The following is a 14,206-nucleotide window of genomic DNA, read 5'->3' on the forward strand; positions in this document are numbered from 1 at the left end:
GTTAGGCAACCAGCCCAAGTTGACAGAGTTGCTTTGTGGGGAGTGGTGGCTGGAGACCTTCGGAGGCTATCTTCAGAGTCTGGCTGCCTCAGATGCCCTGGACCCTTCTTTCAGACAACCTGATGCCCCCACTCCTGCCCTGATTCCTTCTTATTGCTGCTGGTGCCCTCATCCCAACCCAACCCCTGCCGCCCCAGTGGGTCTGTCACATACTGCTCCTGTGCCAAGAGTGTGTTCCCTGGGACCCTGGGGTGGCCCATGCCCCTGGTTCCTTCCTGGCCAGCTTCCAGCCTCAGATCCTGCCATTCCCCTCTTACCCGGGGTGCAGAGGGTGCCCGGGCCCTCACCGACACCATGTCCTTCCTGCCCGTGCCTGTACCTGAGCTGCCCTCCTCCAGCCTCCTCCTCCTTCCTCGTGTCTCTGAGGGTTCAGCTCTTGTTCTTGCCTCTGCTCCCTCACCGGCTCTCTGGGGCAGGCTCAGGGGCACTTCTTGCACAGCCCTGGGCCAACTGGTCCCCCTGCAAAGCCCCTGGTGGGCAGGTTTCCCCGCTGGAGGGAAGGAATGTCCCACAAGGGCAGGGCCGGGCCTCTGGCTGCTGAAGGAGCGAATTTCACCAGCGTCAGGGGAGGATGTGGCGAGCGCCCGGCTATCCTGGACCTGCTCTTTGGTAAACACAGTCAGATTCATTTGTTCCTTGCCCTAGAAGAAGCTGGTTCCTGAAGCTCCGAAGCTGCCCCACTGGTGAAGTCGAAGGTGTGTGCCCCCAAACTCCCCAACTCGGGGTTCCCAGTCTGGAAGACAGGCAGGGACACGTCCAGGCTCCCAAAACCTCCAAATTATTCTGGATGGTGAGAGGGTGGGCAGGACTAGGGTGAGAAGTTTCAGGAGGCTTAAGGGAAATTTTCTGAGAAAGTTCATCCTATTTATGACTCCCCAGGGCTGTGACAAGGGGAGGGGAAAATCCGGATGGACAGACCTGAGCCATAGGGCGGGGCCTTGGGCGAGTCCCTGCCTAGCCTGGCTCTTAGGAGCTCAAACTTTTTGAGTCTCTCTGGACACACATACCTTGGCAAGGGATCCCCCATACACCTTAGACATGGCCCAAGGTATCCAAGGGACACCCACAGGAGAGGGAGGTACTGCAGAGCAGCTCATGTAGTACTCTAGCTTTTGTGCCAAAAGCGGGAGAAAATAAGAACTCATATGTACATGGGGCACAGAAACTCTGGAAGAAACTTAGCAGTGGTGCCCTGGGGGGGAGGAGGTGACAGCTGGATTTAGGAGTGGGACAGATATTTTCCTATATGTTTTTACATATGTATTTGAATCATGTGCATGTTTTCAAAAATGTGACTAACAAGCAACAGCAATAAAGTAGAAATATTCATTTATTAAAAGAAGGTAGCCAGGGCCGGGAGCAGTGGCTCATGCCTGTAATCCTAACACTTTGGGAGGTCGAGGTGGGTGGATCATGAGGTCAGGAGTTTGAAACCAGCCTGACCATCATGGTGAAACCCCGTCTCTACTAAAAATACAAAAAAAATTAGTCGGGCATGGTGGTACAAGCCTGTAATCACAGCTACTCAGGAGGCTGAGGCAGGAACATTGCTTAAACCTGGGAGGTGGAGGTTGCAGTGAGCTGAGATCATGCCACTGCACTCCAGCCTGGGCAACAGAGCAAGACTCCATCTCAAAAAAAAAAAAAAGAAGGTAGCCAAAAGGTAGCCAGAATGGGAAGTAGATGAGGATCCCTTTGAGGAGGGGCTGAGCAGAGACACTGCTCCCTGCAGGCTGCTCAGTATGGACGCCTTCCTGGGGCCTCACATTGCAGGCTCTGGGTATTGAGGTGGGTGCCAGACACCTGTGTGTCTCCTCCCTGCTGCTGTCCCGACAGGCTCCTGGCCTCCTCCTGCACCCAGGGTGCGGGCCTGGCTGCCCCACCTTGTCCAGTAGCCAGCCTTTGGCTTAGATTGGGCTGGGGGCCCTACAGGGGGGCCTCGCTTGGGGCAGGACTGCCCAGTGCCCTGTCTTGGCACGCAGGCCAGCTTGGGGCTCCATGGCCTGGAGCAGGGAGTGGACTTGGCACAACCCATCGCACAAGCCCAGGTGAGAGCTTAAAAGCTGTCATGGTTCCATCAACCTCTTCACCAGACAGTGGGAAGACCCAGCTCCAGAGGGCCAGGTGGTTCCCCCGCAGTGACTTGCAAGCTATTATTTACAGAGGGGACCCATGTGTTGGATGAATCACCCAAAAAACCCAGGAGTAGTTTCTATTCCTGTAGACACCTGAAAGTCCCAGCACGCATGGCTTTTAAAAATCGCTTGTGCTTTTGTCCTCCGACAGGGCCTCCCAACACCTCCAGGGCACGGCGGCTGCATCTACCGGGATAGACTTCAGCCCAGACTTTCCTGATGGGCTGGAATCTATGAGGGCTCTCAGCTAATAGCCACCCAAGCCCACGGGTGTCTCAGCCCTCCCAGCCCTGAAGGTGGGAGATGCCAGGGAAATCTCTGCTTGCAGGGCCCTAGGAGGCCACAGGCCCAAGGCTGCCCCAAATCTCTGTGCAGGCCTGGGACAGAGAAGCCGAGGCTGGGGAACCTGTGGGACCCCACTGACCATTCTTGCGTGGAAGCTGAGGTCTCCGAGGCTGGGCACGCAAGTCCTAAACTGGAAGTCCTAAACAACACCACCTTCCTTTCCTTTCTGTGGGCAGCAGTTTCAAATCCTAAACCCCCGAAGTGCTGGAAGTCACTACGGCCTTTGTCAGGTGCTGAGAACGGCTGCTCCTGTGTGGTGTCCCTGTTAGCACACCTAGGGTGTGTGAGAGGCTTCCTCTTCCAGAAGCTTCCCAGGCCTTGACACATGCAGTGTGATTTTTGGCTTTTTGGTTTTTTGTTTTGTTTTTTTGGCAGCTGCGGGATGGGCGTGCAGATCTTCCAAGAGGGCAGGAGAGTGTAGACCCTCCTCCTGGAAACTGCTCCCCATGTCCACACTCTAGTTCCATGCAGCCCCTCTGCAGACCCCTGAGCAAGAGCCCCTAGGCCAGACAGAGTGTCACAGGAGCTACTCAGAGCACCTGGTCCCACCCCTTTATTTCACTCACAAGGAAGTTGAGACCCAGAGAGGGGAAGTGACTCTCCCCAGAGCAGGCCGGCAGCCAGGCCTGGAGGAGAAATGACATCTCTCAGCCCTCTCCACTACACCGGACCACCAACAGGTAACAGCCTCTGGGGCATTTAGAGAAACTGAGGCATGGAGCCTCTAACCTGATCTTGCTCTTGTGGACTGCAGGTAACTCTCCTAAGATCAGTAGGGCTCGTGTGGTCCTGGGCTTTGTGCACACCTGCCACGATGCAGCAAGCAGTCCCAGGTGTCAGGGCAGCGGCGGCCTCCAGGCAGCCTCCGTGACAGTAGCAGCGGCAGGCAGACCTGGTTTGTCCCCGATTAAGCGTGACATTTTTCTACGAACCCTCAACTTCCTCCTGATCTGAGTCAGGGTTGCAGCATCATGTCGGGTGGGGAACCTCCCCACAGGTGGCCTGGGAGCCTTCCCTGGGGTATGTAGCTCACTTGCCACGGCCCTCCACCAAGCCCGCTGCCCATTCCCCGGAGTCTTGTTGGGAAACCACCAAGCGCCAGAGATGACACTCTCTCAGGGATCATCCTGCAGCCCTGAGCAAGTGCTCATTGGGGGCCAGAAGGAGCCTAGGAGCCCAGGCTCACCCACTCACCAGCTGCTTAATTTCTCTAGCCTCCATTTACCTCTCTGGGGAATGAGGCAATACACAGTTTCTTCCTCATGGGGCGCTCAGGGCAGTAAATGATAGGGAGGGGCGCCCTGGCTGCTATCCTATATTACAGCTGCATTGTTCTCGCACCCTAGCCAAGTGTATCTTAGAAAGGCTGGGAAGGAAGCCACAGCAGCACTTAGAACCCCGAAAATTCTAGATCCTTCCCTGCGAGCGAGAACACAAAGTCAGGACATGTCTGGCTGGCCTGGCCTCACCTGGGCTTTGTGCTGCCCGAGGCGATGGGGATGAGGGGACAGGGCAGAGCAAAGTGCCGCGCACAGCTCTGTGGAAGGCAGGGTTTGCCTTTGGTTCTGAGTGGCTGTCCCAGCTCCAAAGGGAGCACCAGTCACTGTGGAGCTGCAGCAGACCTGGCCATTTGTTCCGTCATTTCTTCTTCCCCTTTCATGCAATAAGACCTTCCCAAGGGCAAACAGTATGTGAGGCTCAGCGATAAAGGTGAAGGGGACGTGGTCCTGGTCCTGGGGTTGCTGCAGGACAGCAGGGACACGCCCCCCCGGGATACACTGAGGACTCTTCACGCTGCCCACTCAGGATGGCACTGGGAAAACCATATCGGATGACGTGAGTGAATCCGGAAAGTGGGCATTTGAAGGAAGAGGTGGGATTTTTAGCAGTGGAGGAGAGAGTTCAAGGGGAAAGAGGAGCATGAGCATGCAAAGAAGTGAGGAGGGGGCTTGGCAGCTCCTGGATCCCAGATGCTCTTGCTAGTGATGCTGATGGGGGCCACGGTGAGGGAGGAGGAGAGACTCAGAACATGAGTTCCAGCTGGTCCCTCACGGCCTGTTGGACCTTGGGTAGACTCTAAAGCATCTCTGAGCCTCACTGTCCTTATCTGTAAAATGGGCATAATTAGGGCAGCCTCCCAGGAGTGTCCTGAGTTCCTGTCATAGAGCACTGAGCACACTGCTGACCACCTCTCATGTCCCCAAGCCGGCCCCTCCACTCTCCCAGCCCCACTCCAACACCCCCGCCCAAGCTTCAGCAATATCCAGGCATTCGGGAGATTGTGGTCATGTGCTCTGTCCCCTCTGTGTCCTGTTCCTTCTTGCATCATGGCCCCCAGACGCCTAGCTCAGGCACAGGTGGATGACTTTATTCACACTATGGTGTTAGTGGTGGATACACTGTGTATTTTAACTGCGGCATTTTTTGTGGAGCATTCCAGGGCTCCTCAAATCCATCCCTGTGGCTGTGCCAATGCTGATTTTTGAGGCTCTGGCCCTGCCATCTCTGAGGTGGTTCACGCTACAATGCTCTGTGCAGGTGACAGCCTGGCACCTGCAGGAAGGGCCACCTTCTCAGCTGCAAACCTCCTTAGGGTTGTGATCTTCTTGTTGCTTGTGTTCTCTGGAAAGTCCAGGCCACTGAAAGAAGAAAGGTAGGTCTGGTGTTTCGAGGGTTTCGAGGCCTCAGCTGTGCAGGCACCTGAGGCTGCCGCAAGTGGGATGCTGGATCCTTGAAGGTGTAGGCAGATGAGGGTACCGTGGACCACTGGCAGTCGCGGGAATCCCAGCTGCAGAATGTGGACAGTCAGCAGTTAAGAGCCAGTACAGGCCGGGCGCTCGGGCTCACACCTGTGATCCCAGCAGTTTGGGAGGCAGAGGTGAGAGGATTGCTCGAGTCCAGAAGTTTGAGACCAGCCTGGGCAACACAGTGAGACCTTGTCTCTACAAAAAATAAAATATTAGGCCAGACGCAGTGGTTCACGCCTGTAATCCCAGCACTTTGGGAGGCAGGTGGATCACCTGAGGTTGGAAGTTCGAGACCAGTCTGACCAACATAGAGAAACCCCGTCTCTACTAAAAATACAAAATTAGCCAGGCGTGGCACATGCCTGTAATCCCAGCTACTCAGGAGCCTGAGGCAGGAGAATCACTTGAACCCAGGAGGCGGAGACTGTGGTGAGCCAAGATCGCACCATTGCACTCCAGCCTGGGCAACAAGAAGGAAACTTCATCTCAAAAATAAATAAATAAATGAATAAAATAAAGAAAGAAAGAAAAAATTAGTTGGGTGTGGCGATGCACGCCTGTAGTCCCAGCTACTTGGAGGGCTGAGGTGGGAGGGTTGCTCGAGCCTGGGAAGTTGAGGTTGCAGTGAGCCTTGATTGTGCCACTGCACTCCAGCCTGGGTGACAATGCAAGACCCTAACTGAAACAAACAAGCAAGCAAACAAACAAATGAGCTAGCACAGTGAGGCCAGGGCTCTGGGCTCGGGGCTGAGCAGGACCTTGAGGATGGAAGAAATGAGGCAAAGCCTCCCAAGCAGAGGGAGCCAGGAGGAGAACAAGGCCTCTGCGCTCTACCCCAGTCCCTTTCCACACTCGACATACTTTCTCTCCTTTCCACCAAACATTGGAAAGCACCCTTATATTGAAAGAAGATTCTACTTCAGGGTTAAATATCAACAAACAAAAACATCCTTCAGTAAGACACTGCTCTGTGTATGAATTCTCTCTACAGCACTCTGGATAAGCATCTCACCTTGCCTTTGCTTGCATACCTCTGGTAACAGAGAGTCCACCACATGATGAGGCCGCTTTGCTTTGTCTACTCTCGGACACTCTGGCTGTGAGATAGGTTTGCTTTCTGCAGCACTTGGAACCCATTCCTTTTCTGACCCGTGAAGTCTTATGGTGGAACACGTCACGAGCACTGGAGGATGGATACCCTTGTGTCTTTCCTTCTGGGGATTAGGAGTATCTCTAGGCCTTTCTGCATCTTCTCCCATGCTGTGGTTCCCTACCCGCTCCGAGTTCAGCCCCTGCAGACAGACAGCCTTGGGTCTCAGGGTGATCAGAGCTGTGCAATGGCCATGGTCACTTCCATTCCACTTCCAGGATCTCTGAGTGTAGTGTTGGCTTGCCTCGTTTCTCCCTTTCCTGTTTAAAAGAACACTTAGGAATTCCCACTTTCATTTAAGTGGTGACTGCATTTGTGTTTTGTGTATAAATATTGTTTCTTTCCAATATTTCAGCAACGTACATCTGATTTTGTCTCTAACTCACACGTTAAGAGGCTATGTAAGAGAATGCATAGAAATGCCTATTAAATATTAATATCATGGCGCTGCAGCTAAGTGTTCAGGACCAACAAACAGCTATTTTCTTTGTGGTCTAAGAATGAGTGTAAAATCGCCATTGCTGTCAAGGACTTGCCTGTGCTCAGGAACGGGATAAATTTTGTGAAAGACCCTCTCTATTCTTCTAAAGACAGCATAGACCCTTGATTTACCATGTACTTCTCCCTGATCTGCTAGTCTACCTTGTTAATTGGGTTGTTCAGAGCTCTAATTTCTCTGTCTATTTGATCATGGATATTCTACAGGAGGGGCACTAAGGGCTCCAGCTACACTATATTTCCATTTTTTAAAATTTCGTTTGCATTTCCTGCATGGTCCCATTATGTACTTTTTCCTATGCTAATTGGAACAGAAATTGAGTGTTTTATGTTTTCATTATTTATTGTAACTTTCACTCTTGTGGAGTCTCCATGTTGCTTTCTCAATTCTTTTTATTAAAAAAAAATTACTTTGTCCTATTCCCTTCCTTTCTAGCACAAAGTGTGCCTGATAAACCAAAGATTATGCTATCATTTTACTCTGTGTCTTTTCATTTTCTTGGTGCTTTTCCTTGACAAAAGATAATTGAATTTTGTTTTTTTTTTAAATTGATGTTTGATTTTTAATAGATTCATATAGGGAGTATTAACAATTGTTGATAATATTTGCATAAGCCTCTGTGAGGTTGCCCCTCCGCTTTCCATATTGTGATATTATAGTTTTTTCATTTTCGGTTTCTACTGTGAATCTTCTCTTCCTTTTGTCCCATTAAGAGAAACAAGGTAATTTAACCTAAATATTCAATTTGGAAAATATTTACGTTTTTGACTTCTTGACTCTATTGATAGCTTGCCAAGCTTTGGGGGGATTCTATTTTAAACCTCTTTTCTCCTCTTCACCTACTCTTCACTGTGAAGCTGGCATTTTGTCTCTTTTATGTTGTCTTTTACTCCTTATGTAATACACATTTTTATGATGTGATGGCTGACCTGTGAACAGAGGAAACTTGTTTATTTTTCAATTTTTTTTTTTAATCATGAATCAGGTTCTTGTTGTTGTTCTCCCATCGTTTGGGTGGGACTTGCTGTCTCACTTGACACTTCCACATCTCTCTCTCACTTCATGCTTCGTTCCCAGCCCCATCCTGAAATGCTTATCTCTGAACCTGAAAGGTCATGCCTCATCAGCTGAGCTTTGGTGAATTCAATGCGTATCTTTTAATTTTGTGTAAACCTTGCACCCTGCCATGCCTCAAACACAAACCCAGACCGCAAGTTGTTTCTCTGATATAGAAGGAAAAAATTGAAAGCTATCCTTACTGGTCTCCTTTTTCCCCACCACACATTATATATATACATAATCTCAGGTTTTCATATTATCATTAATTAATTAGAAAACACACCAAAAAGACGAGAGAGATAAAGGCAAAAGATTTAAAAATCACCCACCATCCAACTGCTAGAATGCAACCACTGGTTGGGATGTAGAAATCTTTTTTTAGGTTTTTTGTTTGCCCCTCTATGCGTGGGTTTTTGTAATTTTAATCACAGTTGAAATCATTCTGAATCTGTCTAATTCTATAGTTTGTGGGGTTTTTACTGAACATAATCAGCATAAACATAACAGTCAGACAGAAAAATTTTCCATTGAGTAAATTTACCACAGTGAAATTAACCTCTTGTTGGCATTTAAATGTGTATGTATTTTTTGCTATTAGAAATGTGGTAATACATTGAGGTGAAGAAGAAGAAGAAGAAGAAAATGCCAAGGTGGACATATTTTTGTACACAATTTTTCTTCTTTCATATAATTTACTTAAGGTGAATTCTCAGAATCACTGGATTAAAGTCATATGATTTTCATGGCTTGTAACAGAAATTATCAGATCCCAAAAGTTGTGGGCTAATTTGTACGCTTACCAGCATATTGGTGACTGGTTTCACAGAACCCTTGCCAAATTCTTTGTTAAATTTGATAAGCAAAAATGTTATCTCTTTGTAAATCCTCTTCTGGGAACTGCCTGTGTCATTGGCTTATTCATCTATTGTTGGTCTTGATATTATTCATTTTAATATTCTCTTCGCAGAGAAAGAACGTCATTTATCTAACATTGGTTGTGTTTTGTTTCTTCAAGTATATTATTTGATGTTAAGACTTTTTAGCAAAAAGACATTTTTTTTGTGCAGTCAAACCTGTCCTGTTTATTTTCTTTTCTTTGATTTTCAGTTATGCTAAGTTGACAAAGAGCTTTTTCCCTTAGTGATTTTATAAGTTGTTTATTAAATTTTCATCTAGTTTTTCTAAGGTTTGATTGTTTTGAAATGTAATTCCTTAATGAATTTGGAATTTCTTTTGAGAGGCCGTTTAAGATGAGACTCTAAGTTGGTTTTACTGCCAAATTGTTAACTGACAGTCTTAACATAATTTCTTCACTAAGCCTTCCCTTTGTATTATTGATTTTTGGGGAATGCCTCACTTATTCTTGTTTCTGTTAAATGTGTTAGTGCATAGTCTTGAGATTTCTGGGTGTTATCTTGAGATTTCTGGGTGTTTGATTTCAACAAGAATGTCCCTATTATTTTACCATTAAATACAAAGTTGCCATTGGTGTGAGCAATTTACTCTTTGTAAGAAGTACTTTCCTATTCCGTTAAATAACTCTGAAAAACTGTACAATTGGATGACTTTTATTTTGCTTTAATGATGTGATACAAAACATTAATTGATTTCCTAACACTGAAACTATCTTATAATTCTATAGTAAATCTGATTTGTCATGATGATTTATAATTTTAATGTACTGAATTCCATCTAGTAATATTTTAATTAGGATGTCTGCATATATATTCATAATTGTATTTTGAACAAATTTGTTTCTTGTGCTGAATTTTGATATTTGGATAAGTTAGTTTAATAGAAATTCATTAATACTATGTTCTGAAATACTTTATGGGATACAGGGATTATCTGCTGCTTGAAAATTTGAAATAAGCTAGAGTCTATTTTAAGAGTAATTCTTTGATAATATTTTCAGTTTCTTTTATGGATATTGGTCTACTCAACACTTCTATTTCCTCTTGGGCCAAACCTGGTATAGATGGTGATAAATTTTTTTTTTTTTGCCCCCAAATCAACAACTACATCAAGGTTTTTAAACAGATCAACACACAAGTAATAATGCAGTTTCTTGCTGTTTTTGCTCTCCTCTGTAACTAAATTTAATGTCTTCTTTCTTATTTCTAGTTATGACCGTTGAGTCCTTTCTTCTTGATCATAGTTGTTAGAGACACAGGTATTGCTTCGTATATTGCTTCTGCTCCGAAGGAACCACCTATTAAATGTGTCGGTTCTGACATTTTCTCTTTTCTAATTCATTTATTTCTGCTTTTATCTTTATACTTTTCCCTGATTTCTCTAAGACACTTTTTCCCTGAATGCTCAAGTTAAGTGTTTAATTCATTTATTTAGTTTCCTTAAAGAAAATTAAAGCAGTTAGGGCAATGTATTTATCTCTGAGAATAGTTTTTGGCTGTATCCTGTGAATTTTTTTTTTTAAACAACCAATCCAAAAAGGTCTTGCTCTTCTTCCCATGTATTTAGTTTTGTAGTTCTCACTTTATTTTTAAATAGCCATTGTTATTATTATTATTATTTTGAGACAGAGTTTATATACACAGAGTCTTACTTTGTTGCCCAGGCTCGAGTGCAGTGGCATGATCACAGGTCACTGGAGCCTCGACCTCCTGGGCTCAAGCCATCCCCTTGCCTTAACCTCTGCCTCTGAGTAGCTGGGACTATAGGCACAAGCCACCATACCTATCTAATTTTTTTTTTTTTTTTTTTTTTTTTTTTTTTTTTTGAGACGGAGTCTGTCTCTGTCACCCAGGCTGTAGTGCAGTGGTGCGATCTCGGCTCACTGCAAGCTCCGCCTCCCGGGTTCATGCCATTCTCCTGCCTCAGCCTCCTGAGTAGCTGGGACTACAGGCATCTGCCACCACGCCCGGCTAACTTTTTTTTTTGTATTTTTAGTAGAGACAGGGTTTCACCGTGTTAGCCAGGATGGTCTCGATCTCCTGGCCTTGTGATCCGCCCAGCTAATTTTAAAAAAAAAGATTTTGTAGAGACAGAGGTTTCACTCTGTTGTGAGGTTGATCTCGAACTCCTGGGTTCAAGCAGTTCTCCCTCCTTTGCCTCCCAAAGTGCTGGGATTACAGGCGTGAGCCACCGCGCCCGGGGGGGCGGGCTGTATTTTTATTTTCTAGGTCTTTGTATGCAGTCAGAGAGTACAGCCAAAATAATTTCTGTATTTTTTTAATGGATGGTTTTGCTCTTGTAAAGTAGATAATTCATTTTTAGCAAGTGTTTTTTGGCTGCTTGAGAAAAAAAATGATTACCTATTTGTTTAAAACCAAACCCAAGTCATTAACTAAACTGTATTAATCATATTATTTATATAATTCTACGTCCTAATTTATATTTGTTCTAATCTATAGTATATGAAAATCTGACACTGCAATTTGTTTTTGCCAATGGCTCCTTGAATTCTAAGAATTGTACCTGATGTACTTTTGTATACCACCATTCGGTGTATAAGATTACTACATTTGCCCTCACAATTGAGTTTTTATTTTATTCCATAAAAATAAGCTTCTTAATCCTGATGAGCAATTTTGTCCTGCAGTTCTACAAGTCTAGTTATGAATATTGCCTCCCTGTCTTTCTTTTGTTTGTATTTGTCTGTTCCATCGTCACAGGACTTTTATGTGGAACATTTCTGTGTCATTTAAGTGTACTCTTTATAAGAGCAAGCAGTTATATTTTATTTTTTAATTGAGAATATTAGTAAAATTTGATTTTTTTGCACTTATTATTGTAATTTCTATGCTGTTTCTTTTCCTGTTATATTCACTCCTTTGCTATGTAGTCGATTTTGCTTCTTTTCATCTTCTTTAGTAGTTTCGAAGGTAGGCATCATATTTTTAATAGTGGTTACTTTAAGGTTTTCAAGAATCTGACACATATTTCTGTAATTATTGAAGTAAAAAAATAAACAGAACAGAAATATTAGCAATAGAGCCTTTTGCTTCACCCCAGGCACTTACTATTACCCTCCATTGTCCCCACCCCTACAACTCAAGAACATTCTTCCTGCTTTGTTAATTTATCCACAGTATTAAGACTTATCTCTTTCTGGGGACACAGATCATCTCTTTTTTTTTTTCCTTAGAGAGAAGGTCTGACTCTGTCACCCAGGCTGGAGTGCAGTGGCATGATCATGGCTCACTGCAGCCTCAAACTCCTGGGCTCAAGCAGTCCTCCCACACAGCTGCCCAAATGGCTGGGGACCACAGGCACGAGCCACCACGCCCTACTAATTAAGTGTAAAATAAAGTTATGCTTTGGTTTTTTTTTTTTTGATCTCGTATGTAGCGATGGCCACCGGTTTCACTATGTTGCCCAGGTGGTTTCTCAACTGCCACTGCCTGCGTACTTCAAGCAAGTCCTCCCACCAGCTGCCAAATGGCTGGGTTGCACTCTACCATGGTCACGAGGCATCCACGCCCCTTATCTTTAATTAAAGTTTTTTTTTTTTTTTTTTTGTAGAGAATTGGGTGCCCAGGTGGGTCTCAAAATCCTGGGCTCAAGCGATCCTCCCACACAGCCTCACAAATAGTTGGGGACCACAGGCATGAGCCACCACACCATACTAATTTTAAAAAAAAATTTATTTTTTTGGAGAGATGAGGTTTCACTATGCTGCCCAGGCTGGTCTCAAACTCCTGGGCTCGAGTGATTCTTCAACCTTGGCCTCCCAAATTGCTGGGATTACAGGTGTGAGTCACTAGTCCAGCCAGATAATCTCTTCTGTTTTTTTTTTTCTTTTAATTTTAAATCTGTAACTATATTCATCATACCTTATGTCTCTTTCCACAGTTTCCTGCTTTCAATTCAATGCTCAGTTCCAAGCTTGTCTATCTTGATGTTTTCATCCTTGCACTCTTCTCAGTAATGATCTCTTGGAGGCCTAAAGTTTTGGGGTGATTATTTTTCTAGAGGCCGCATCCACCTGAGACTTGCTTTCTGCATTCTTTATGCAGGAACACCTGTTGGATACGAAATTCTTGCACCCAGATCTTCTCCCTCAAGCCTCTTCTGGTGTTAATTATTTTTTCAGAGATTTCCAAGGAACTTGGTTTGTTTATTCATGGATGTTTGGGAGGCTTTGTCTTGGTGACATTTAAACATGTCAGCGGGACATTCAGAGGTGTCAGCAGGGCCCCTGGGAGTGGCTCTCTCCATAGCTTTTGCATGAAACATGGAGCTTCATCTCCTGTGTTGTCTCATTTACTCCACGGTTCGATGCAGCTCCACCTCTCGGCCACCGTGCTGCTGCTGACTCACAACGGTTTGGGGTCCTTTCACTCCATTCACAGATGCCATTTGCTTGACCCATGACCTTTGCCCCCTCAATGCTATTTCCTTCTGGAGGAGGCTGGGACTGCCCCATTCCAGTCCTCTAGGAGGCGAAGGTGCCCACCCATCCCTGCTGCGGATGGTAGAAAGGCAGCACTCCACAGATGGTGCTGCTGGGATGGAAACTGAGAATGTCTCCACTGCTGCCTGTGACACAGATCCCAACATCAATGGCAGCATCGGGATGCCCCTTGGTAGCTATGCAGGGGTGCTGCTGAGACCTCCCTGGAATTCCAGAGAGCCCACTCCCAGGGTCCCTGACCACAGTCAGTGCAGCTCTGCTGCTTCCGGTCCCTGGTGACACTGATGCTGATGCCACTCTCCTTGGGCTGCTCCCAGCCAATGCCTGAGCCCAGCAGAGGCACTAGCCTGGGACGATTTCTGCAGATGTGAGGCTCCTGCAAGAGGCAACCTTTGCTCAGAGATGCCCCATGGCTTGGCCAAGAAGGGCTGAAATCTGCACTGCTGTCTGAAGTCCTTCCCACCTTGTCCTTCCTTCCCTCTCTCCTTCCACAGAGTCAGACCTGCAGGTGGTCTGAAGGCTCACCCCACCTCCTCCTGCTCCCTCTCCCCGCTATCCTTCACGGACACTTTCCCTGTTCAATCTCTGAGTTGTCTAACACTGTCTTAGCATCTGCTTCTCAGGGAACCTGAAGGGACTCAGCCTCCCACCCAGCCAACTATAGTACCATTGCTTGATTGGGGTGGACCCCTGGGTTGGCCAGAACAGGAGCTGCTAATGGAATGGCCCCATACCCCAGGTCAAATGGTGCTAGTTGCTGTCCCCCTGCCCCGTTCCCCTCCCCCACCCACAAGTAGACTGGTTTTTATTAGCAAACTTCTTTTTTTTTTTTTT

At 46.3% G+C, this 14,206-nt stretch overlaps 1 protein-coding gene across 3 annotated transcripts in view; it reads left to right on the top strand.

The window, feature by feature from the left end:
- The first annotated feature begins 454 nt into the window (after nt 1-454).
- Nucleotides 455-14,206, top strand: part of GPR55 (G protein-coupled receptor 55) — a 21,552-nt gene continuing 7,800 nt past the window's right edge. The window contains exon 1 of one of the 3 annotated variants that reach the window (XM_017886413.1): nt 455-755. The gene's annotated coding sequence lies outside the window, so the exon portion shown is untranslated. Of the gene's footprint in view, nt 756-3,131; nt 3,221-4,236; nt 4,377-14,206 lie in introns of those variants that run through there. The other 2 variants (XM_017886412.1, XM_017886414.1) reach the window with 2 other exon arrangements.

Source organism: Rhinopithecus bieti, unplaced genomic scaffold (assembly GCF_001698545.2).
Source record: "Rhinopithecus bieti isolate Rb0 unplaced genomic scaffold, ASM169854v2 scaffold_13704, whole genome shotgun sequence".
Classification (NCBI taxonomy): Eukaryota; Metazoa; Chordata; class Mammalia; order Primates; family Cercopithecidae; genus Rhinopithecus; species Rhinopithecus bieti.